We start from the raw sequence: 25,655 nt of genomic DNA, 5'->3' as shown, positions 1-25,655 counted from the left end.
GAAAGTGTGAAAGGTTAAGGAAGGTTTGATCTCTGTCATTGAGTTTCTTTTTTTTTTTTTTTAATTATCCAATATTTATCTCCAGCCATAGAAGCTAGGCATATAAGGAAGACCCTGAAGATTCTCATGTGATATCATGAGCACAGGAGAAGGTGTAAAGAAAATACAGAACATATTTTGAGAAAACCCCACCAGATTTTTCAGGATTATGTAAATAGTGTTGCACCTATGTTTCATTCTATATATGAATTCAGTGAAAGAAGGGGTTAAATTGAGAAGGGCAATGCCTTGAACCTTTGCTCAACCCTGCAACTGATCCCAAATATTCTGCAGTCCAAGATGGTGCTATATGGGATATCTCTTCTTATGGATCCCTCTGAAGGTCCCTTCAATGGGAGTCGTGGGTATCTGCATTGCTCTCTTTCCCCCCTGCAGTCTCTGAGAGCAGCCGAGATGTTTCTGTGCAGCCGGGATCAGAATTGGGTGGGCGAGAGGGTGTGAACTGATGGCTGTCAGCAGGGCTGTTACCCCTGCCAGAGGTCCTGTGGAATTTCTGTTTAAAGTTCAGCAGGAAAATAAACTGTCCTCATGCACCCCTGAGCTGTGTTGCCAGTTTGGAAAGCATTAACAGCGTGTGAAATTTATAAGGAGGAGTAATGGAACACTGATGGAGTATGGAAACCTAGCCATGTCCTGACTCACCAGGCAGGATTTAAGTGGAAAACAGAGAACTTTGGCACACAAGAGTATGGCGGCCATGCTCTGAAATGGGGTTTTAGCATAGAGCTTTCCGGTTTTGTTAGCATGTAACTTAATGGCACTTGTGTGCATTGGGCCCTTTTTGCTGTGGCTCTTGTACACTGAGAACTCTCCCCGGTAATGTGTCAGCCAAATAACAGCACACTTCACTTTTTGTTTGGAACAATTAAATTTTAGAATAGAGGCTCTCAATTAACGTAGCTCAAACCAGCTTAGTTATTGTAACTATGATGATATGTACCACTACCTCATGTGCTAAGGATATTAAGGCAAGCACTTAATACTGGTAGGGTGGTAAATACACTGCATGAGCTTTCCCATGAAGAAATGGAACCCTATTACTGCCTACTTTACAGGTGAAAGCTTGCAGTCCGATTCCACCTCTGGGCACGGGGTGATAGGAAGGCACATTTTCTCCAGGGACCAGAGCATGCAATGCTGCCAAACCAGCAGTCTCAGGCATCCTTCAGGGAATGTTTCCTGCAGCTGAGCAAGATTGCAAGCTGTGATGTGGAGGACTAGCTGCTTAATTTTGGCTAGGAATCCTTTGAAGATACTGGTCCTGATTCTCTACCGCCTGAAACCTTTTGCTATTTATACCTGGGTAAAGTGAATGCCGAGCGAGCATAAAATACCACTACGCTGGTGCTAAAGGAGCTGTTATCCACTTTGCCCAAATATAAATGACTATGCAAAGGGTGAAGCAAGTTCAAGGACTCTCTTTGTTGTGACATTGCCCCTAGATCCTGCTGCTCATTGCTGACAGTGTGAAGAGAGCGAGGCTGAATCTTCCTGTAGGTTTACGCTCAAGATGTGCAAACTCGGGTAAAGTGAGAGCATCTGCTTCTGGTCCCGCTAGAATCCAGAGAGGGGCAAACCACATTTCTTCTTTCCCGTCCCGGAGGCGGCCGAGCAGGGCGGCTGGACAGCAAATCCATGCGTCAGTTCCCTGACAGCCTGTGCCGGGGTGGGGGGGATGGGACACGAGAAGGTCCGGAGGAGGCAGAAGCGGGCAGAGCGCTCTCCAGCCTCACAGCTGCCGGGTACGGCAGGCCGCGCTGGCGAGGCCGCGGGGCCCCGGCGGGGGCGGGCGGGCTGTGGCAGGACAAGGCCCGGCCCCGGCCCGCGGGCAGCTCCGCCACCCTTCACACCCCGCCGCCGCCGGCGGGGCGGCGTTTGTCTTCGTTGCAGAGCGTCCCCACCCCCAAAAAACCGGAACCAACCCCCAGAGCCATACAAATCAGCGCTTGCTTAATGAAATCTAACAGCTACATTCCCTCCCCCCCCACACAACATGTGGCCCGTGCAGCCGCAGCCGGCAGTGCGCTGACATCCCGCCGGTTGGAAGGACACGGTCCTTGAAACGCTCTGGCACCGCGAGCTGCTGCTTTCGAGCTAGAGAGGAGACAGATAAGGATATTCTGAAGGAGAAATTTGGTTGCCTATTATAAAACCGAATCCTTAAAGAACCTGCGTACTTTTGGCAGTGTTTCATATCTCGTAAATAGAACCCATATATATTCATGCGTATTTTAAGCAGAATATAGTGTAGTGCAATTTCTGCCATCTAAGCAGATATCTTGGTAGAGTAATTTAAAAACACAGCTGCTTTCTGCACCAGTTAAATAACAAGGCCAACATTCTGTGCTAGGCATCCTGGCCCAGGGGCTCCCGGGTGTCCATATACCTGCAGAAGGCCATGCAGGAGCTCAGGAGTTAACCCAGCACGGGGTGGGGGCGTCAGTGGCTGGCTCTCCCTGAGCAGAGCTGTGTGGGGATGGTGTGCTGCAATGCACACTGCTGTGCGAGAGATACTTTTAAAAAGCAAGACATGCAAATGGATTCTTTATAAGACCTAGAAAAACCTCTGTATGTTTCATTTCTTTATAATCCTGCAAGTACCCTACTTTTTGCTAGGGGATAGGGGGTCATAACAGCATGAACACTTCAATCACTGAACCCCCCCCAATTGATGGCATTAATTTTATTTAACTTCCTAGATGTGTATATACCTATTTGCATCTGTATTTCCCTCTGTCTAAACATATCTTAAGGTTATAGATTTGAGGCTTGCACCTTCAATTAAGACATGGAGGGAACAACTGCAATTTTAAATCTGCCAGTGACATATGTGTAGAATTATTGTTACATACCATTCTGTAGTAACCCTAAGTAATTTCAAAATATAAGCAGGATGCTATACTGCAATGTCAGTCTTTAAAAGTAATCCTATGAACCTGGCTGTGTTATAAACAAAATTTGAAGAATTTACATTTTTGAAAATCTACAGTTCAGTATCCTGTGCAAATCTGTGTGAGTGGAGTCTCTTGCTCCCTGACACTTTGCTAAAAAGTTCTGAGACTGCAAAGTTTCAGACAGTTGGGAAGCTCAGATCCACACTAGCAGTTACCTCCAGATGGCTGCACTTTCATTTGGTACTAAGCCTTCTAGCATCTCAGCGTTTGCATGTTTGGGATGGTGTTGTGTACTGTTCCACTTGTTTTTGCCAGAAAATGTACAGGGCATTGTATGATAAGTTTTGACACATGGTATAGCTCAAAGAAGAGGTGAGAAAGAGAGTGTGGGGAGAGAGAAGGGACAGGGAAAAGAGGAGGACAGAAAAAGACAGGAACAAGAAAATGCAGCAAGAGAAGTTTATGTCAGTGTAATGAATTCAGCCTGACTGGCAAATACAATCTGACTGCAAGTTGTGAATTTCATTGAATTTGATCCAAGAAAGACACAGCTGAGCAATCTGCAGGAAGCAATCTTTTCCTAGAAGTATGCCGCTCCAAACTGTACAAATTCTTCCACTGGTCGTAAAATGTCTGTCTGCCACTGAACCTGTGCAGTCAGATACTTTTGAAGAGAAAGTGTTGTACTGAAACAGTCAACTGAAGAATAGCAAAAAATACCACTAAATGTAGAATTTGAAAGAAGAAAACCTATATAGTTTGAAGTTGGCCAATGAAGCCTTAGTGATAAGGACAGTTAATCATTCTGGTGCAGCTGTTTCCTGACATTTCTGCAAAATGTTGTGGAAAAATTAATGAAGGTTTGTTCAGTAATGGTTTCGAGCTTGGCTAGTGGAAAATATGACAGTATTTCCATCGTCAATTAAGAACAAGCAAGGCCTTTTTTTTCCGTAGGGGAAGTGGTATGCAGTTTGTACTGCACAGGAAACTGTAGACTTGAGAGCAGCTGTGTGATAGTAACAGGTATGCAGAGAATATGGAGAAGGGCCCGGGCCCTCTTCTCTTATCACATGTGCTTCAGTGTAGTAGAAGTAGCTCTGTTACATGCTGGAAATACGGGATACTTACGCTATCTACCATGTGGGGTATTCCTTCGAGTGTCTGGCTCTGAAAATAAATGCCCTTCTTGTCGCTTCCGTAACAAAGCTTGCATTAATAAGGCTTTCATTGCAATTTTATTACTGTGACATCAAAAAAGACAAATTCCTTCAGGGGGAGAGACACAGGATCTTTTTGGCCATCTCTGAAATTCAAGTTACTTGCAATTCAGCCTCGGGGTGTCTGGATGTCATAGCCATGCAGCAGGCCTTGCATGCTCACCATGCATGCAGCTCACCAGCGGGCCTTGGTGAGCACATCTGGTTGCTGTGCTGCATGAGTGCAGAGCAGTGGTGCAGCTGGAGGGGAACTCACTGGCCTGTGTGCAGTACGGACATGGGCTGTGTGTGCCAGCTCAGTGTAATGCGTGTGTATGCGGTGTTGCAGGTAGCCAAGAAAGCATGTGGAAACACGAGCATGGCCAGAGGGTGCATTCCTGTGGCAGATCAGCATAGCTGAAGGTCACTATAGCAGCTGAGCAGTGGCCTTTGCCCACTCCTTCACCTTGTAGCCCGCAGCCCCTGGCAGGCAGCCACCTGCCAAAAGCCTCCTCCAATGGCACCTTGGGATTCCTGCTGCCAAAGCTCAGCTGCGCTTGAGTTCTTCCAGCCCAACTCAGTTTGGGGTGTGCTGGATCCTCTCTGAACTTGAATAGGCTGTATGGGGCAGAAGGTGATTGGAAAAGAGACGGTTTCACTCTTGAGAATAAATTACAAGATCCAGTCCCATACAGCCAGTAGAATAAACTTTTTTACTCAAAGGATTCTAAATTGTATTTTGTGTGAAAAATGCATTAGTGTGAAGTGTCCAGGTCTGGTACAGAAACACTGTAAATCACTGCAAATGTTTAGGTGAATGATTTAGGCGCTCAGTTCCTTTCTAGTACCTTTCTTGACTGTGAGGTTTTGTACATGCCTGCCTCCTGTAGTAGCTTTTTTCTTCCTCTGACTTTCTGAGATACTTTGAGCCCTACCATAAATATGATTTCTAGCCTGTTTACACGGTGTGATGATTCATGCTAAAGTGGTAGATAGAAGATACATTATAATGAATGGTTTATGCTTTCCTAATATCATTCTGTAAAGGTGACGCTTACTCAATGCTCCAGTGCAAATTTAAAAGACCCTTAGCAAGCTTGCTAAAAATGTTTGTCTTGCTCTCTGTAATGGTAGCTCTAGAGTGTATAGTTCTTACTGGCAGGTTTAAGCCAGTGTAAAACAGTTAATAATGACAGACTTGTATCCATGATTTGTGACTGTTCGCATAAGCACATAAAAGTCAGCACCAACTTCTCTCTCCCTGCTGGAGTTCACTGTGAGAAGCTTCATTTTAGATTCTCCCAAGCCTGCAATCCTTAGTGCAGGTAATCCTGTTGCTGGAGTAGTCAGTGACAGCTTTACCAGTATCAGAGTTACCAGAGCATTAAAGACAGCTACTATAAGAGGTTCTTGTTAGTTTGTCTTGATTTGGGACATTAAAAGGTTAGTCCTGCAAGCACCCTATCTATAACCACCTGCATGCTGCCACGGCAGTGAGTATGCTCTCACGTCTTCAGTGACACTGCTTGAGTGCTGCAGGGTGTGCTCGGGAGTAAGGGAAAAATGAGGGCTTTGCTTTTGCAGTTTATCTGATGTGGGAAATCTGAGGGTGCTGGGTCAAACATGAGCTGCTTTTAAACTTCTCAGCATGAGAGCTGTGCCTACAGCTGCTTAGGAATTTCCCATAAAAACAATTTGTCAATTGAAAGCGGAATTTCCACAAGAACAAGTTTTCCACTGGAAAATTTCCATATTGCTATTTTTATTTTTTTGTTTTCCCATGGAAATCTCTGAATTAAATACTTCCCTTTAAGTCACTTTACTCCATGAAGAAGACCTTTGTTTAGCTGATCTGAGCTAAAATGGTTTCAGTTGCCGTTAAGTTGCCTGTTATGTTTCTCATCTCATTATGAATGGCAGTACAAAAATTTTATGCTTAAGAAGTTCCTGTGGGCAGATCACCTTGACAGTCTTTGTGTCCCACCCTGGGTTGCAGTCACTTGTGTGAAAAAGTCTACTCACTACGAAAAAACAATGTCAAAGTGAAACAAATTCTAAAATAGAGGCCCCAAACCCTGGGAAACCAGAGGAGCCTCATTCATTTGTGGGCCTATATCTTTGCTGTTTAAACTCAGTTTCCCAAAATTTTGAGTATATTTTACTGGTTATTTAACATGTCTGTGGGGGTTCTAAAACTCTTGGACTCCATTTGAGATTAATGGGGAATAAAAAGTATGTTTAAGTGATTGTAAAATTGACTAAGATCACACAATCAAGATTAATGTCCTAATTCTTTCCCTGGTAGGCCCCACTGAGGGCAGCTGGGTAATGGCTGAGACATTACTGGAGGTGACTGGACACCTGGTGCTGAGCACATGGGGAGGGAGAAGAATGCTGCTTACACCAAGGTGTTCATCGTATCACACAGTGACCTCTTATGGATGAATGTTAAAAAAGAATGAATACTACTTTTATTTTTTAAACTAGCGGTTTGAGTAGTACCAATATTTGTAGTAGGTGCTGGGTTCTCTTATGGTACTGTGTCTCCAAATTTCTGTGAATCTTTTTCTTTGCCTGGCTGTCTCTCATCCATTCTTCATTCTGTTCTCACTGACACATGGAGCAAGTTCTAGTCACAGCACTAAAACTTTGGTTATATTGCATGGCGGCCGGCTGGCAGTTTTGGCGATCGTGACTGGTGGCATACACAGAGTACTAGCCCCTGTTGTCCCCAAGGGAAAAAAATGTCCCCCAGGAGGAAATGGGCTGTACCAGAATGTGCTCTGTGTGACAGCCACTGCACCAGAGGAAGCTTGCTATCTACATGAGCCTGAAAGCAGGTGCAGATTTTTTCACCTGGTGCACATAGGAAGCAGCATGGCTGATGTCTGACTTTCCTTTAGGCAGCCTCACCTGGGCTTCTCAGAAAGGCATGGGAGCTGTGGTTAAATATTACAGTCTAAGCTTTTACTTGCTTACAGACTGAACAGGAGCTAAGTAACTTTAAGCCATTAGCTCCATTTTGGGTATCTCTTCCTGTGAAGGATGATGGGCAATTGACTCTCAATCATATCTTCCAAATGAACGACTTGGAGTGAAATCCTGGGCTTCCTTTACCTGCAGGAAAGCATGGTGCCGTCACACATCTAAAGCATCCTTCTCTGTCCCTTTTTCTGCCCCTCTCATAGGATTCTCTTGAGTTCCTTACTCTGTCACTGGTTTGTTTAGAACCTCATAATTTTTGCTGGGTAGCCTGAATTAGGTTTCTGAATGCTGACTGTTGGATCTGAACCTTCTTCCTTCTGAGAGGGTAGGAGCAACAGCTTACGGAGAACTTGTTTGACTGTGAAATCAGGAAGGGTTTTTGAGAGCTGCCTTAGTCATTTATCCTGCCAGCATCCCATTCTTACCAGGTGGTGCTGGGAACCCTCCCATCCCCAAACCCCTCTGCTTCCCCACTGCTTAGCTTCCCCAGTGGTGCTGAAGACAAAGATAACCTATCTGAATAGAAAGAAGAAGGGACACATAAGGACTGGTCATTAATTCTTTGTTTAAATATGTCAACAGTTGCCTTTGGGTGATACCAGCATAAGTTGCTGGCATTCAAGGAAACACCAAATAGGCCTTCTGTGCTAACAACAAAGATTTAATAGTGCTGAAAACTGAACACAGTTTCAAAGAACACAATATATCACCATTATTTCCACCTGTGTGTTGTTCTTTTGGAAAAACGATAAAGTCTGCCTCACTTGTAGTCCCCTATACTAAAAAAGAAGGTTTCCTTCAAGTATAATTGAAACTGGAGTTTTCATTCACCTGTTAGAATTTGAAGACTAACTGAAGGAATGATCACAGCAATTATTCACACTGTTTGGCAGGAAAACAAACAATTGGCAAAACCTACATTTGTGACAATCAGTTGTATTTCACGGTTGCATTGCAAAGGCCTTGGTTCTAAATATAAGATAGGCAGAAATTGTTCTGTTTAGTGTGTCCTAAAATTATCCAACACAGAAATACTTTAAGGAAGTGTAAAAATGAATTCCCAATTTCTCAAAAAGCAGCTTAAAGGGGAAGGCATGCTGATGTGGAAGTATTGAATAAATGGCATCTCAGTAACAATTTTACCAAATGTAGGGAAGAGTCTTACACGTCATGTCCTTGTTATAAGATTCGTGGAGAAAATACTCCCACTCAGATAGAAATTTGCTGTAAACAGCTCTTTTGCTGTTAGAGTAGATGTACTTTTGAAGATGCAGTGGCTCTTAGAAGGCAAAGAGCATGTTGTGCAATAATCTGACCTTACGTTGCATAGACACTTCCAGTTTTGGAATGTGAAATGTCTGAAACTGGGAGTGGGTGGACAAGAGGTGGAGCCAGTCAGGAGCCTGGGTGGCTGCATTTCTGAGAAACTCTCTTCTGCTGGTGAGTACTGCTAATTCACCAAGCGCACGCCTAAAGCCCTGAATAGTGCTCAGTTGAACCACTAAACAATATCAAGTTTCAAATGGACATGGAGCTATAGGGTGATATTTTGGAAGTTAATTGTATGAAACCTCATTGAAAACAAGGCTGAATTCTTTCAGACCTGAAACCACAGCCTCCCAAAATGCGTCAGAGACTCTTGATGCTGCAGCGAGGTCAGCTTCCCTCCCCTCCTACCTGTGAGTCAGGAGAATTCTATTATAGGAAGTTTTTATTGGAGGCTCTCGATGGAGAGGTAGACAACATGCAGATGGTGAGGACACACTGGGACAGAGTTTGGATTCTGTGCCTGCATAAGTGGTGACCAACAGGCGACCAACAGGTCAGAAGTGCATTTTTTCTGGAGAACAGTGGGATACTAAGGAAGGAATAATTTTTGAGCAAGAGGTAGGTTTCACTGATTTCACCTTCTGTCTAATTAAAACCTGGATTCAGAGTCCACTCAAGCTGGCACTGTATTGATTTCTCAAGGGGGACAAAGGCTAAGTCTCTTGTAGGCTTAATGCCCTCAGTGCTTGTCCACAGTTCCTTCCACATCTACTTTAGCTGAAAATCACAGAAAAAAAAAAAAATAGAGTAGTTCAGTTCACTGTAGAAAGAAAAAGAAAACCAAGGAGGAAACAGAATGTGTTTGACAGGTGGGAATTCAGAGGTGTTATCTTGATTTTCAGTCAAGGCAGACACTTTTTTAAATAGAAACTTCCTGTGGGGTAGTCATCTGCTAACTCTTTCCTTTTCTATAAATCCAGACCTGCCTATGGGTGGATCAACACCACTGGGACTTAAAAATATCTGTGAGCAATGCTGCCCCATTTATATTAGCAGGCCTATAACTTTTTCTTTGTTGTTTGTTATTGCTGTTATTACCTGGACTGCTCTAGCAGAGTGTTAGCATAGATGAAGTTCCTGCAACAAGCAGTATTTTGACAGCTTGGAGCTGTGGTTTTAGATGTGCTCTTCTTTCAATGCTGGCAGATGCTCTGCGCTTCCTGGACTCACTGCTACTGGAGAAGAAGTATCTTCAGCAGTCTGTGATTAAAAGGATACCTCTAGAAATAATTTACTTTATAAGGACTTCCATTATTTCTATGTGAAATTGCTAGCAGCAGGTAAGAGATCCTGGAAACCAACTGTAGTTATTTAATTCATAACCTGTCAGAAAAGAGAATTTTAGTTTCCACTCCTGATGAGCAACTTGAGTGAAAAGCAGAGCATGCAAAGACCTGACCTACCTGAGCCCTCAGCACAATGGGTAGTTCTGCATTTGAGTGATTTTCCTGAGAGCACCCCATGTGGAATCTTCCGCTTTATTGAAGGTTTGCATTGTCCTGGTTTGATCCACTTCTCAATTCATTGGTGGAATATTTCTAATAACTTTTCCACAAGCTGATTCAGACTGCATAAAAGGGGGAAAAAAGATTCAGATTTGAGTCCATGGGTGGTGCATTTTATAAGCAACATCATCAATGCTTTGTTCCTAGAGATGTAAACAACAATTTCTTTAAAAAATGAAAAACAACTGGATGCGCTTCTGGTGTCCCTCTGACTGCCAAGCATTCATTAGTAAACACTCAGGCAAGCGGACCTCTTTATGCAGATGTGTCTGCGCCTGCATGTGGACCTATTCACATGTGGAGTTTGAGTTGGAGAAAATAAGGTGCTCTTAAAAGACTTGCTGAGGCAGTTATGTGCCTGAGATTACGTTTGTGTTTTTCATTCAGCAAGTTTTAAGTCTAAAGATGGTTGCGATGGAAAAAGCATAAAGCAAGGCCGTGGTTTATCTAAGCTTTATGATGAGGAGCGGGTAGACAGGCAAATTTAAGCAGAACAGTGTGGTCTCCCAAAAGGAGTGTAGAACTGCCCCAGGCAGAGAATGCTCCTGAACATTTTGATGGCAGTAGCTGCCACTAGCTGCTTCCCCTTTAGTGTGATTTAGCAAATTATTTCCCTGTTGGATAAGATGGAAATAAGCTTCCTTTGCTGTCTGCCTGATTGCCTGCTGTCCAAATCTGCTTTGACCAGTCAGCAGAAAATGTGAGTGCCTTTGACCTCCACTGGCCTTTTTCCTGGCCTTCCTCTGCCCTTTGCTCTCTCTGGCAAGGTCCTGTTGCAGTTAGACCTCAGGATAGCAGCCTAAGTGCCAGCATCTTCCAGCTGTCATGTGAAACTGCAATTTGGTTCACATCAGTTCTGTTCTTTCTCTAAGCAGTATATACAGAATATAAAAGTTCATATCCTATCTTATTATTAGATTTGACATCCTTGAACAGATCAAGGAGAAAAATGAATTGTTACCCTGAAGAAAGTTGTGAAGAAAAATATCTCAGTGATGGCTTTTTGCTTTTAAGTTTTCCTGATCAGAACTCAGAAGCTCAATTTTGGATGAAACATCCTTAGCGATTTTGCAGTCAAATACTCCCAGCTTGTGAAGATGCAAAGAGAGCTCCTCCAGCTTGCTCTAATGAACCAGCAGCTCTTTGTTGATGCTGGCAAAGCAATTAGGCTCCCTGTTACGCAGTTGCATCTGAGCAATTTGGTTTATTTTTCTCAAGGAGACCTCACCAATCCACAATTAAAGTCGCATTTTCATCTCTCACTTAGGGGTTGAGAAAATGCTTTTGAAGTTCTTTGTTCCTCTGATGAGCTTGGGAGAGAAACAAAATCAAACAAGGTTTTTTTGTGGCCAGAGTTGGGTCGTGACTGAGACAGTTGGCTACTTCATTATAGCAAACATGTAGGTGGCCTCTCCCGTGTTTTGAGATCCGAGAGAAGAGCTCTGACTTGACTGACATCTTTGAAGGGAGTGGAGTCAATCCTTTGCAGAAGGAGGGTCAGGTCAGCTGTGCCATATGCAGCAAGCACTGACAGTGAGCCCTTTCCTCTCAGCTGCTTTTAAGTTACAAAGTTACAGTCTCTATCTTTTTGGCAGGATCAGATCCAAGTGGTGAAGTGGCCCTGAGTTTGGGCAACTTAAAAATGTCTGTAATTTTTTGCACCTCTTTGATTGTGGTATTTGTAGCTCATTTTTACCGGTGCTTTCTTTTCAGTGTAACAGTTACCAGCAAAATTCCTTGCTGGTACTGGTTCCATTCTGAAGGAGAGACTGGATGTAATTTGGAGGATCATTAGCGTGAGATCAGCTCTTGAAACCTGAGTCAAGTTAATGATGAAACCTGAGTTTTGTTAATAATACATTGTAATTATTACTCCCAGCAAGGCAGATACCTCATATTTCTCATCTTTTTACCTTGAGGATCCTAGTTACTGTGATATTGCTTGTGTCTACAAGAGGAAGATACCTGGTCTCCACCACCAGATTTCCACTTGAGCTTTCCCAGGTAGAGCAGCGTGTCTGCAGATGTTGGTGCGTTACACAAGCTGGGGTGCAGAGGGACCAAGAGGAGGATACATGATCAAGAGATGAAACAGCAGAACGTTAATAATAAAAGACACCTAATTGGATGTGCCCTTTTGCCCAGCAACAAGGACATATGTCAGTGCACAGAAGGCACCAGGCTCGTGGCAACCTGCTCCCACCTCCTACAGGTCTTCCTGAGGACAAAATTGCATTATGAGCCACTTGCCTGCTGCAATTGGCAGTAAAGCATTACCCTTTGTAGACTGCATCTATGCTTGCACCTTCGCGATACTGGGCCAGATTGGAGAGGTGACATAAATCATGGTGTGCCTTATGTGTTGGTGAGTGGGAGGGGAGTGCACACTGGGGAAAATGACACCGTGCAGGGGCGGGAGGGAGAAGGCTGTGGCAGGAAAAGCAACCTGCAGCAGGATGTAGGATGATGTGAGATAGTGCAGACTCTACTTAATGCCATATTTCCTTACTGCCTCCCGTAGCTCCTCTCAGCCTCCCCTCCTGTCCTGTGCTAGTGCCCACTGCCTCCATTTGCTCATGGTGTGCTTTAACCTAGTGTAGGCAATAGGCTGCTTTAACAGGGAAGTGGTGGAGTCACCATTCCTGGAAGTATTTAAACTCTTGTGGATGTGGCACTTAGGGACATGGTTTAGTGGTGGACTTAACAGCGTTAAGTTAATGGTTGGGCTCAATGATATTAACAGTCTTTTCCAATCTAAATTATTCCATGATTCTACATATGGGACAAGAAGATTCCAGCACCCATAGTTTAAACACTGACCAAAGGAGAAAGCCCGTGGCTGGAACTTACCAAAAAAGTGGATTTTGTTTCCTGGTTTTGGAATTTCAGTCTATTCTACAAAATTTTAGAAAATACAATGTAATAGTAAATGCTATGTTTTCTTAATACACTTTTCTGCGGTTTTCTTAGTTTATTCTTCTCCTTTGTACGTTTCTTAAAATAGGTGCAATCTTAAAAAGACAGGCAGTATATCACTGTTGCTTCAACAGAATTTCTGTTCCAAATCTGAGTGGGGAGCTATGCTGAAGGCTGTGTACTTTTAACTTTATAACTTAAGATCCCCCAAAGTGATTGAGAATATGTGGTTCTGTTTCCTATTAACTTTATGGAAATATACTCCCAGAAAATGGTCTTCAGTATCTAAGCCTACTAATAATTATTTTTACATCTGTATTTCCTCTAATATAATAACATCTATTCTTCATTTCGGATGAAAATTAAATTGTCTGAAGAATAGTATCATCAACTGATTTGTCTTACATCATCATGTTTATCTATTCTAGTGAAAAAAATCAGTAGTTATTAAATTTACCACTAAGGCAAAGAATGAAAAGACAAAACTATGATGCTGCACAAAGAGTGCTCTTGCATCAATGGGAATTAATCGCAGCATATCAAGAAAAGAACATGGTCTCAATTTCCCGCTGTAGTTAATGTTAAAAATTTAATCTTATTAACTTCAATTACTTTTTGTTTAATGGTAAAATCAGAGGAAAATAAAAGTTCTAATTTCAGAATAATCATTTGGATTGAATCTTGCATGTGATGTTGACAATATGTTACAGTGGGCTTTTTTCCCCGGTTGTAAATGAGCGAAAAAGTCTGGTAAAAACCTGTGTGTTTTTGTTTAGCCTAGTAGAAGTGATGAGCGGTATTTGGAGGCACATAGGAAGGCTGCATAATAAGGAAACAAATCCCCCTTGTGCGCGTCAGCCAAAAGAGTCATGATATCAAATAGAAAAAGCAAAATTATGGGAGAGACCGTTTCCTTGCACAGCTCATGCAGAGCTCCAGTCAGCATTAGGAATTTGGCACGAGTGTTGCTTCCAGTAGTGGTATTCCAGTCACAGGCTTTAAATAGTTGCAGGTGTTCTGAGGGGGACTGGGGGGACCGTCCCTGCCTTCCTTTTGGGAAGCAGGGAGCGAAGCGTATGGCCTGCAGGAGCACGGAGTTTCCCTGGAAGGAGACTTGGCTGAGCACCTCTGAACACCTCAGCTGAGTGTAGCTGTGGCTCATCCTGTTGCAGTCAAACCCACGGGAGCTCTTGTCAGGAGGAGCTGTGTGATGGTTTGTGGGGCAGCCCAAGCAAGGCTTGCCAGCACCAGCTGTAGGCCAAGCCCTCCTGTTCTCGGCCAAGGGGTGATCCTTTGGCTGCAGCCTGAAATGGCAGTAGCTGATGTCTCCCTCCCTGGCAGGTCCTTGGTGTCAGGGAGGGGCTGTGCACCAGCCCAGGGCAGGTGTGGCTTGCAGGGTCAGGCTGTGAGAGAGCTGCTGTGTCCCGCTGCCGCTGGCTGGGCACAGCCACGCTCCGGGGCGTGGGACCTGCCCCCTGCCTTCACCTCCTGCTGCTCCCTAGAGTTAGAGTTTGCTGGTATAGCTCTGGTTTTGCCTCTGAATCTATTCCCATAGTTTGATGGGTTGTTTATTGAGATGTTTTGATAGAAAGTTTCTGACTATTTGCCTATAGGATGTCAGGATGCAAAAGACACATGGAAGATTTGCCTGGTCTTCTCACCTTTACTCTTGTTATAGTGTCAGTGAAAAGGGGATGATTTTAAAATCTGACTTTTACTCCCCTTGTGTTCTCAAGTTTCTCAAGTTAGAAACAGGAAGCTGTTTTGCATAAAGGTAAAATTGTGTTTTTAACAAGAAAAGTTGGTGTTAGACAGACTAAATATACCCACACAGTCATACTCAGTGGGTAGTCCTGTCTATTTTTAGGCTTTATTTGTGCCTCTCTTTATTTGTTGGGGTTTTTTTTAGTGACATCTCCACTGTACCTTCAACTCGTAGAGAGGCACCACTTCCTGCACTGGTATGAAACTGGCAATTACAGCCAGCCTTGTCAGGTGTCGTTTATCAGGCGTTGCAGAGGGCTGGTTTCAGCAAAGGAAGAACAAAGCTTAATAAAAAGAGAGAGAGGCAGAAGCATTCTCTTAATAATTTGCCCTTTGCAACAGCAGACCCTTATCAGATCACCCACGCTCATCTGGCTGCTGACGCTGTACTTGCTTCATTAGTACGAGCTATTTTTACACCTTTTGTGACTTTTGAGGAACCGAGTGGGCCTGCTGGCTTGTAGTGATTCACCATCTCCAGGCGAACAGGCTGTCCTCAAACCTTGACAGTGGGGGAGGAAGGGAAAAATAGGGGGAAGAGTTCAATTGAATGAGCAAGTCGTTTAAGTGGATTATTTATCTTAGGTGTCGGAGTGATAAAACATTGCAATGTGGTCTTAAGGAAAATAGCCCTATATGTTTTTGGCTGGCAATGCAACATTTCTGATTGTTAGGAGCTATCCTAAGGAACATTCAGTAATAATTAGTTCAAGTCTAGCTTTGCAAACATGCATGCCTGTACATAGACTCTATGTGATCATTTCCCTGTCTATAAAGGGAATGTTGAGGGCTAGACATGGGGATGTTTGGGAGTTGAACTTGATCTTTAAAGGTCTCTTTCAGCTCAAAACATTGGGTTGCGTGTTGGTGATGCTTTCTTTTGTTTGATGTGTGCAAGTGTCATTAGTGTCATTAGTGTATCGCAAGTACCTTTGGGCCAGACTGTTAGGTGATTTCTCTTCCACCTCTGATAACAGAAGAAAAACTAAACTTGATGGAATGAGCCCGGCAGGATGCAGGAGAAGGAGAACCCTCTATGAAGTTGACTGGAGTTTTTTAAAGCTGAGCTACAGTTGCTTTCCCTTTTGACGGATCTTCAAGAAAGAGTGTCCTCTTAGAGCCTGTTGAGCTCTTGCCTGGTGGCTGAAATTAGGATTTTTGCTGCCCTTACTTCAGATTCTCATGGACAGGAGTAATTTGGTGTTCAATGGTTTCATATTGCAGGTTTCCTTGGAGTAGTTACAAAAGTTAATTGTATGCGGGACACGTACATAAAACTTTAAGGTGCTGTGGTGATGCACCTTGATCTGACCTTGTCTGGTAAAATTTCATAATAAAATCTAAACAGTGTCTTTCCTGAAAAATGTTTTGGGTTTTATTATGTTGTGCTTGTTGAAATCTGTAACTTAGCTATCAGCTTGGTCTGTGCCTTAAATAGCAACAGCACTATAATAACAGAGGTTTTAAATGAAGTTTCAGGCATTTTGGTAGACATTCATCTCTTCAGAAGTGTTTGCTTGTGAGAGTGATGGTATTGTTAATAAACACAGTTGATTTGTGTTTTGTAGAAAGAAACTTAGGTGCAAAGAGTGAAATTTCGTGTATAACTACAAAATGCAGCAAAAAGCATATGCACAGTTTGCTGAATTTTTGAGAGGTGTTTTCATGCAATTGAATGTTATACATACTGACTTTCAATGCTTCATACAGTAAAAAAGAACAAAGTACTGTAAAATATGACCAGAATAATTTTAAAGAGTTTTTTTGTTATTCTTTTCCTCTGATGGCCATCCTGAGGGTTGTAAAGAAAGCAGCATTCTTAAATATGCGGTCTAATTAATGCATCCTGCATTACCTCTGTAGTGATCAGAATGTTTAGGCAATGCTCAGTGACTGGATTTGCTACACCAAAATGTCTGTATTGAGTCATTAGTCAAAATGAAACATTTTGGCTGCTGAGTAGTGACTGTTGTGACATCTATGGGATATTTAGGGTTTCAGGCTTAATAGCTGATCTCAGCTGAACTCTTAAAAAGTATTCAGGATGGATTGAAATAAAACTGCTGTGAAGACCCATTCTACTTTGGGGGCAAAAAGTGGAAAAAAATATTAAGAACATACTGCTGATGTTTAGCATGTGTCTCTTTTTGTTTTGACATGTGATGACCACACAGCTTGGTAAACAAAGACAGGTTTTAAAATAAGGTTGTGTAATAATTGGTGTGAGTGAAAAACAAATGCAAGCTCAGGTACTATAAATGTCTTCATATATAATTCTTCCCAGGGTGAGAGTTTCAGTCTGAGGCAGTGCATTTGCTCATTCAAAAAGGTGTTTGAGAGACACTGATATTTTCATGAGAAATGAAAGTGGTTTCTTCTGACATGGTGTGAAAGGAGGCATGACTGTTCACAAAATCTGCCGCAGTTGCATAATTAGGATTGTATAACTTTTTAACTTAAAAAACCTCACTTCCCAGAAAATTCAGTTATATTTTCCCTCTGAGGTGAAAATGCTAGGCTAAGGCCTGATATTTGCCTAGTGTTTCCTTTTGGCATGAGAAGAATAATTACTTTGTACCTAAAAATGTTGCAATATTTGCTCAATTTTTTTTTTTTCCCCTGGGAGAACTTGGGGGAAATCTGTATGATATCTTGACAGAGATTTACCAGTACAGCTGTGTTCTCTCCAGTGGCTGCCCATTTGCAGTCCTTGTATGGAAATGATGAGGCATTTCAGCCTTTGCATGTCTTTCAGTTAGGAAAATTCTTATATCTGACAACTTTAACAGTTTCAACTCTCCAGTGAAAACGTTCTTACCCTTCCTACTGTAGATGATGTTTTATAAATCTGTAAATGACCACAAACCACATCTGCTGGGAATCTTGCTTTTTGCATATACTTTGTCCTTACGAAGTGCTGCTAAATTAATAGTTTATTTAATCTGTGCTTTATTCGGTGTGAAATTTCCCCTTCCAATTAATACGCTCCTTTGTGTTGAATTGAGAAAAAAATTCTTTAATCTCAGTAATTTTCACCAGTTCTTCCAAATGCAAGACTTCCATTGCAATCCAGGTGGCATCACCTGGCATCATTGGTTGGTATCTGAGCTTTTGCTTTGCAGAAGTTTTTAGCCCTTTTTGGGCAGGGCCAAAGCTCCATTTCTTTTCTACATGGGGAAAAGTAATTCTACAAATGGTGATTGGGAACTATTTGACACTTCTGTGGTTTGGCACAGTATCCTTATGTTCAACTGCTGTGGCTCAGAAGAAAGTGAGATAAAGTTGAGCTTCTGCTGACAGAGAGTAGTCCAAGAATTAAGAGCTCATTTGTATCTCAGCACTGTTTTGGATACTTCTGTACATTGTTAAGGTGTATTCAGTAAATACTGTTGCTTACTACTCAATTCACCCTTGAGAGACGCTCATTGTTCTGCAGATAGCACCAATGAGATTAGGCATCATATAAACCTTGTTTCAGCTATCAAAATGGTGTTTAAAGAGGACCTTGGTGGGCATTGGTTTCTGACTGTTCTCTGCATGGGAGCTGTTCTCACTCTTATAAATCACTGTGTACTACAGTTCAAAAGAAAATGGGGAGTGGAGTGGTGGACAGGGCAAAACAATTGTGGTATTTTCGTTACCTTCTGAAATTTTTATAATCCTGGAAGTACTGCCGTCAGATCTGCCGTTGCTTTGCCATTACATTTTAAGGTCCACATGGGAAATGATTGGTATTTTATTAAACTGTTTTCATTTTTTAACTTGCTCCCCAAGGAAATAAGTACCAGTGTGAAACAATTAGCAGTTTATATAGTTCTCTTGTTAATTTCATATCTGAATAATCCCAATCCTTTGCTTTTGTATAGAGACAGATTCAAGATGTCCATGTCAGAAGGCAGTCAGACAGAACAGGTAGATTCTGTGTTATCTGACATGCTCTGTCAGACTCTTGAGGTTCACAGCAAGATTAGGCAACCAGAAACAAAATATTTACCTGATCCATTAAAAGCAGTGGGATCAGAGGGATCAATTAACTGCTAATTGGTTGACAAGATTGTTTGACTAGTTGGCCATTTTGGCATTTCTTTGATAGCAGGGTTTTTTTTCTGTTCAAGGAGAAGAATTGATATTTGTTTTCAAATTCCTACCTATAAAGGAAGCATTTAAGATTAATTTGGCTCCTGCATAGTTTTTTCTCTTTTTTTTTCCTTTTAATACTCATCCTGTGGAAATAACTGTTCAACTGGTCTTTGGCAATATTAAAGCTTTTTTTACACATTTTTTTTCCATCTGATAGTAATGTGTACATTGTGTATGATGCTGAAAAAGGAAATAGTGATATACTTTTAAGTGAGAAATCCTTGTCATTATATTTAAAAGGTCAGTGTTAAAGCATTTCTACTCTCGACTTCCTATATGGCTTCTTAAAATACACTCAATTTGAAGTTAAGGTTTTTGGTCGGTGCTGTTTTTCTAGAGGAAGCAGCAGTTTAAAATTATATTTGAGATATTTAACATAGCAAAAACTGAGTGTTTTGCTGCAGCTGTACTCAAAGCATTTATGACGCAAACCAGCATCTCTTAATGAAAATCACCCATGTTTTCTTACTACTGTGTAATTGAGCATTTCTTGCAATATATGTTACAATTCTCTCTGTAGACATCTTAGAGGTGTTGGATTAGTTTATTTTCACCTTCTGGCAAATAACTTCAGGCATTTCGTATGTAGGATGTAAAAGCCTAAACCTAAGTGTTATGATTCTGTTAGTTTTTATGAGGAATAAATCTGGAATATTGTCCTTGGATTTGTAGCTCATTGCTTCAGATTTGTACCAGGTTTATGTAGAGCAGAATTGGGCTCTTCTTGTTGGAATAATTTGTCTCCTTTCAATCTCTCTGAGTCAAATCTTGTAATGGGAGGCTCTTGTTTCATGACTGATTTTTCTCTTAGTGTGTGCCTGACCTCTGACTCAGTAGGGTCACATTCAGAGTCTAGGTCTTCATCACCAGCAAGTACACATAGACATTTATATGAAATGTCTGAACAGGTCTAAGATCCTACAGTTCAGGTATTCAGGTGTTAGGGTACAACAGATTTGATTACCTGATTGTTTTCTTAGTTGGTGTCAACTTGATTGTTTTCTTAGTTGTGCTTTTAAAGTATGTTCTTCAACATACCCTCATAATGGTCTCAGGTAATATTTTGAATTATATGAAATAATTAGGATTGAGGTGAATTTGGTAAAAGCAGAAAATTAATTAAATACTCAATACTACTGGAGTTGTCTAAAATGTGTTAGATGCCAATTCTCAATGGCTGAGATTCTAGAATACTTCTCAAAGTATAAGCCAGATACAACTCAAGCACTGAAATAATAATTGCAAAAAGGAAAATGCCAGGTTTTGCACCACTTGTAGTTTTACATGCACAGAATCTTTCCATCCGTCCCATAAAACCAGCAACTACCAGGGACACAAATGTGCCCTCATGAGGGCAAAAGCCTGAACTTGTTTGGTCACAGTGAGGGTGCAGTCTGCCCTTGATGTATCTTTAACTGGATCCTCTCAGTGAGTGCCCTCAGTTCCTGGCTTCTTGGGGAATCCGTGTGAGCACAATATAGCAATGGAGAACAGATCCTGCCCTGGAGCTTGACCTTAAGTAAACTCAGTACAGTTTGTTAGATCATTGTGTGCTGTGCACTTGCTGAGCAGTGTTTGGGTTTGTATTGAATGGTACTCCTAAATGACATTTAAAAAAGTATATTGTAATAATTAGTTCAGCTGCTCAAACTTAAAAAAAAAAAAAAACACCAAAATACCACCCAAAAAATCCCACCCAAAAACCCCTGAAAATCCAACCAAACCCTTAAGTATTAATCTAAATATTTCAGAGTTTTTCCAAGACTATGGTTCTCTGGCTGATTTTGGTGAGTGACAATACATTCAATAAAGCACTGAAATCCAGAGGGCAGGCAGAACATCTGGGGTGGAATTAAATCAACAAATTAGAGTAGTATCTTCAAATATGAAGAGATAACAACAGCAGTTATAACATAGAAAATGGTAGATTAAAATAAATATCTCTAACCTGTTTTAAAAGAGCTGCCTTCTTTGATTTGCATGTGCAAAATGATGTCTTACAACTCCTGCCTAACTGGAGCAAAAGCACAAGCATGCTCCCATTCCGAGTAATTCAGACTTTGCCAAGTGTCAGTTGGTCATCTTTTTTTTTCATTTGTGTAAAATGCCAAAACTATACACCCCAAGGACTTCATTCTTTTTGTTATGTTGCTATATAACATCCTCAGCCCATGAATGAAGATGTAACCTTGGAAAGAAGGAGGAACAAATGCTTATCTATCTTCATACCAGTTAAATCCTTCAGTTCAGAGGTGCACACTGGATGCTGGTTGAGAGGTCTTCTTCAGACTTAGCCCACCTATGACTTTACCTATACAGGAGAAACCTATAAATCCATGTTTTACTAGGGATCTCAGTCTTTTTAAATTTTTCACTAGGATATCAACACCGATCAGTTCTTTGGGGAATTTCATTAGTAGGACAGAGGGAAACTTGTAGGACAGCAAGCTGAAAGTATGCTGCCTTTCTTCCTGAAAGGCCAAGGCAATTTTCTTCTCAGTTGCAGGTGGGGAAGAGTTCAGAGGTGGCCTCTCTAGTAAGGCTGCTGGGCTTATCCCAGACATAAACTAGACTTCCCTAATAAGGGTCTTGGCAGAAGTCTGTGCATGATTGTAAGGATTTCATAGGAGCCACTGCAGTTTGTCTGAGCTAACACTTGCCCTGCAGAATACAATTCTTCAGGGGCCAGTTACTGTGGTTTTAGGCCAGCTTTGTGCTGGCAGAGCTGGACAGAAAAGATTTAAAACAAGGCTGGATCTGACCCTTAGTCCTTATGCTAAAGTCAATATTTATTCTGTATGGTGCACTCAGGATTTAGCCTGGAAGACATAAGCTTCCAATTTGTTCACTTGCAAGAACTGTAATATGAGCTACAAATTGAGAAGCAGTAAAAGTAATATTTTGCCAAATTTTATTTTAAAGCTGTTGAGTGTAACCATTTTAATGGTCTGGGGAAAAAAAAAAGAAAAGAAGGAATAAGCTTGGAGCTCTGCAGTCAATCAGATATACATCCCCTGCATACAGCTCACAAAGACACTCCCATTAAAAAAGGAGCAAAAGGATAATGTTCCTTTCTAGAAAGTTTTCAAAGTCTTGATTTAGTAGGTGCATCTGACATAAATACAGCTCCTGGCTTCCAAGTAATATTCTCATGTTCAAAGTTTTCATAGAAGTGAAATGTCCTGTTTTGAAGCAGGCAGATAGCACAGCTAATGTGACTAGGGGAGCTGGCTCTTGGCCCCCATTCCTGCCGGGAAACCTGGCTTGGCCACCAGCCAGGAAGGACTTTGCAGCTCCTGTCAAACAATGTGCTCCATGCAACTCCCATACAGCTTCTGATCCGGGTAGGTGGGCTACCCTTACTCACTCCAGCAGAGCTGAGCCGAGCCAAAGGTATTAAAAAAATTGTGCCCTTTTATCATCCTTAGTTCCTTGAATAGGCAGTACTTGAAATATAATGAGTTTCTGCCTATCAAATAGTATGTATTTGAGAAAAGCAATATTTAGAAGTGTATTTACAATTTTTTCTGAAGGAGAAACATTGGTCACTTGGAAAAATGAAGGGTGTTTTTGGTTTAAGCTAGGCTGTGGATGCAGCCGGATGAGATAGAATTTTGACTGGATAAAACAGACACAATGCCAACTAGCTTTGCAGTGTCTTATATTACTCCAGTTAGGCCAGTCTCCCATTAGGAAGGGGAAAAAGAACAAGGGAAGTAATATTAAAGCCATCTTTGAAACAGGATGGATGGCAGCTCAAACCAAACCAGAAATTATGTTCATTCTGGAAAGGGATTTATTTTTCCCAGGAGAGTGGCTCTTGCCATACTTAAGCCATCAATAATCCCTGTAATTAGTCTCTACCTGTTTCGTAGTGGAGGTTGAAAAATTGTATAGAAAGTTCTGAAGTTGGAGGGCTGAAGAAGGGCTTTAACTCTGTAACAGAGTTCTCAGTTCAGAACAGAAAAGTTTTGGATGTATTTTAGCATCATCTTTTGCTGAAATAAAGCCATTGCTGTGGCTGGCAGATTTCTTCTATAAAGGTGCTCTCAGTAAAAGGAATATGGAAAGAAAGGATACTCCCATCTTCTGGAAATTTCTTCTTCACCATTTGCAAAATTGCCTAATAAGGAGAAGAGTGCCTTTCTTTGAAGATGAAAAATACCTTTTTGCTCTCTCAGTGAGGAACATTCACTCCTGTCCCTGTTTCTGCTTTCTCAAGCCACACATTTTCCTTTACATCTGTGCTCATATATTGGCATCATTAGCCGCCTGGGATTCAGTGTAGCTCAGCTGCTGGAACTGCTGGGCCTCTTACCTGCTATTTCCTCGTGAGCCCCTGCCGAGCTGCTCTGCAGTAACCACTTCTGGTATAATGTAACTCGTGCACAAGGATTTCTTTTTCCATTTGGACTAACACTTTTTATTTGAGGAAGTGGATTAGGAAATGTAAAAAAAAAAAAAAAATTAAAAAAAAATATACTTGGATTGTATTTTTCTTTTTTATTTTAGAGCATAAGACAACAGACTTATTTAAAGAAGCCATTAGCACGTCAAAGCTAAATGTCATTATGATCTAAAGCATTCTGGTTTGCATTTGACAACTTGCTGTTATTTTGTACTGCAGGGGATTTCTCTATAGTTAAAAAAAACAGTTGACTACACCAACATTCCATCAGTTATTGCTGGCCTAACTACTGATATATTATTTGTACTACTAATGATTAATTCATAACAGGTGGCATGGTACAGATTCTATTTGTGTCAAGTTATCAGGTTTTGCTAATGTTCATTTGTTCTTGGAAAATGTTATTAATTACAAAGAGCTAAAAAATATTTTTCAATTTTTAATTGATTTTTTTCCTTTATAGTTGTTAGTTTTTTATCATTTTTTTGGTGTCATTCAATGGAAAAAAACCATGAGTACTCTAGCTTCATTGTGATAGTTGCTAATTGAGGATCATTACAATAGTCTGTATCCCCTACTCTGAAGCCAATATTCCAGCTGTTTCTAAATATCTGTTCTTTAGAGATGCGCTGACTTTTGGCATAAATAAAAACAATAAAGAAATGGTGCCATTGTTGCTTTTGTTGTCACAATTGAACATATATCCTTTTTATTGAAACAAAAGCAGAAATCCTTTTGAAGAAAGATTTGTTGAAAACTGAAAGGAAGAGTCCTCCTTTTGTGGGAGAAATGGTCGTAAGACAGTGAGATGATGCTCATGCTCCCTCTTCTCTGAGCTGGTCTTTTCAGCAATACGGAGTAGCCTGCAGTGTGATGGCAGAGAGGTGGCAAATCATGGCAGTCACAGAGGTCTTTTAACCATGTATTCTGTAATTTTCTTCTGTAAGTTTCTTCTCTGAGAAAGCAGCCATATATTCTGTAGTACTATCACACAGGTGTTAACTAATTTGGACACCTACTCCCGTTTCACTACATTTTCTTGTCCCTGAGTGGTGACACCCTGACCAGGAGTTTGTGCTGGTCCCTGAAACATTTAATGAGAGGCCTGGAGTCTAAATGTATTAGCTGGAGAGAGGCATTGAAAGGGGATTTGCCAAGGGGATTCAAGGATAATCCAGGCTTAACAAAGGCATAGGAATGAAGAGGTGCATTGGCAGCTCTCTTTTCACTGATTCAGGAAGGTGAGACTTTATTAGTTTAGACTTGCTGTTATTCATCTACACATTAGAAACCTAAGTCCTTTAAAACTATTCATGCTTAGAGTCTTCAAATGTAATTACTCAGACACAACAAAAAATTTTCTAGTGGATGGGTAAACAAAATTTTCAGAACCTCTATGGTAAAGAATAGAATATTTTCATCATCATCTATACCTAATATCCAAACTTTCTTATAATTGTATTTTTTTTTTCCTACAGGGAATTTGAAGATAGTCATGCCTATTAGATGTTTAGAAGATGCAGGTAATTACTTTATACTGAAATAAAAACCTGAAATGCCTATTACCTGTGTGTTTTCCTGCACTTTGCTATTGTTTCTTTAAGCCAAATTCATTTTGTCCACTGTAGGAATGAAAAGTATTCCAGTATCTGTAATACTGATTTTTTTTACTCTCTTCCTTGCTATAGTTAAATCATGTCTGTCTGTATAATTCTCACTATTTTATCCAGAAAATGTTTTGTATTTGGATAACATGAAAACAGAGAGGAAAATTTTGCTTCAAATTCAAATGCTGTACTTTTCTATGGAAATCATGCCTCTGAGCTTTTGGTCTTTTTAATGGAACTGTGGAAACCTTTTGTGTTTAAGCATTAAAAATGCACATATACCTGCATGGAATTGTTTCAACAGTGAAATCTAAAATGCTAAAGTCATATAAGCAAAAGTCTCCAATACATCCTTTACATCTAGCAAGACATTCTCACTAGAATTTAACATAGTGATTTGAAGATGGAGATGGGGAAAGGTACCAGTAGTGCTGTGTTTGAAATGCTTCTTTGATGTCTCTTTTTTGACTGTTTAGAAGTAGTTTAGAATGGCGAACAACACCTTCTTATAAAACCAGTTAGATGATCTAAGGTAAGAAGTACCTCACTTCAGCAATTTTTTAGCAATATTCAGTATATTCCCCAAGCTGACTAGTTAGAAAGAAGCATCTCCATAGTGGAGGGCCTTGTGCATGGACAGCCTCTATGTCAGAAGGACCTGTTATGATATGGATAGATTTCTTCACTGATCAACCTACTTTGACTTGAGAGGAAGGCCAGGTGACTCAAGTGCATTTCTGAACCCTAAGTGAGTAATACTGGATAAGGTAATTCCCACTCGCAGTGTTAGGCTTCTATTTGCAGCAGTGATTTGCTGAAAAAGCTTTGAAAGTATGTGGCGGACTTTTTGA

The 25,655-nt window shown here is 41.1% G+C and overlaps 1 protein-coding gene across 9 annotated transcripts in view; it reads left to right on the top strand.

The window, feature by feature from the left end:
• The window catches only part of HIVEP2 (HIVEP zinc finger 2), a 136,891-nt gene that overhangs the window by 85,774 nt on the left and 25,462 nt on the right, over window positions 1-25,655 (top strand). For all 9 annotated transcript variants that reach the window (XM_059841873.1, XM_059841866.1, XM_059841872.1 and 6 more), the window contains one exon: window positions 24,676-24,720. The gene's annotated coding sequence lies outside the window, so the exon portion shown is untranslated. The remainder of the gene's footprint in view (window positions 1-24,675; window positions 24,721-25,655) is intronic.

This window comes from Haemorhous mexicanus, chromosome 3 (genome assembly GCF_027477595.1).
Source record: "Haemorhous mexicanus isolate bHaeMex1 chromosome 3, bHaeMex1.pri, whole genome shotgun sequence".
Taxonomy (NCBI): Eukaryota; Metazoa; Chordata; class Aves; order Passeriformes; family Fringillidae; genus Haemorhous; species Haemorhous mexicanus.
This window is presented reverse-complemented; position numbering and strand designations above follow the sequence as displayed.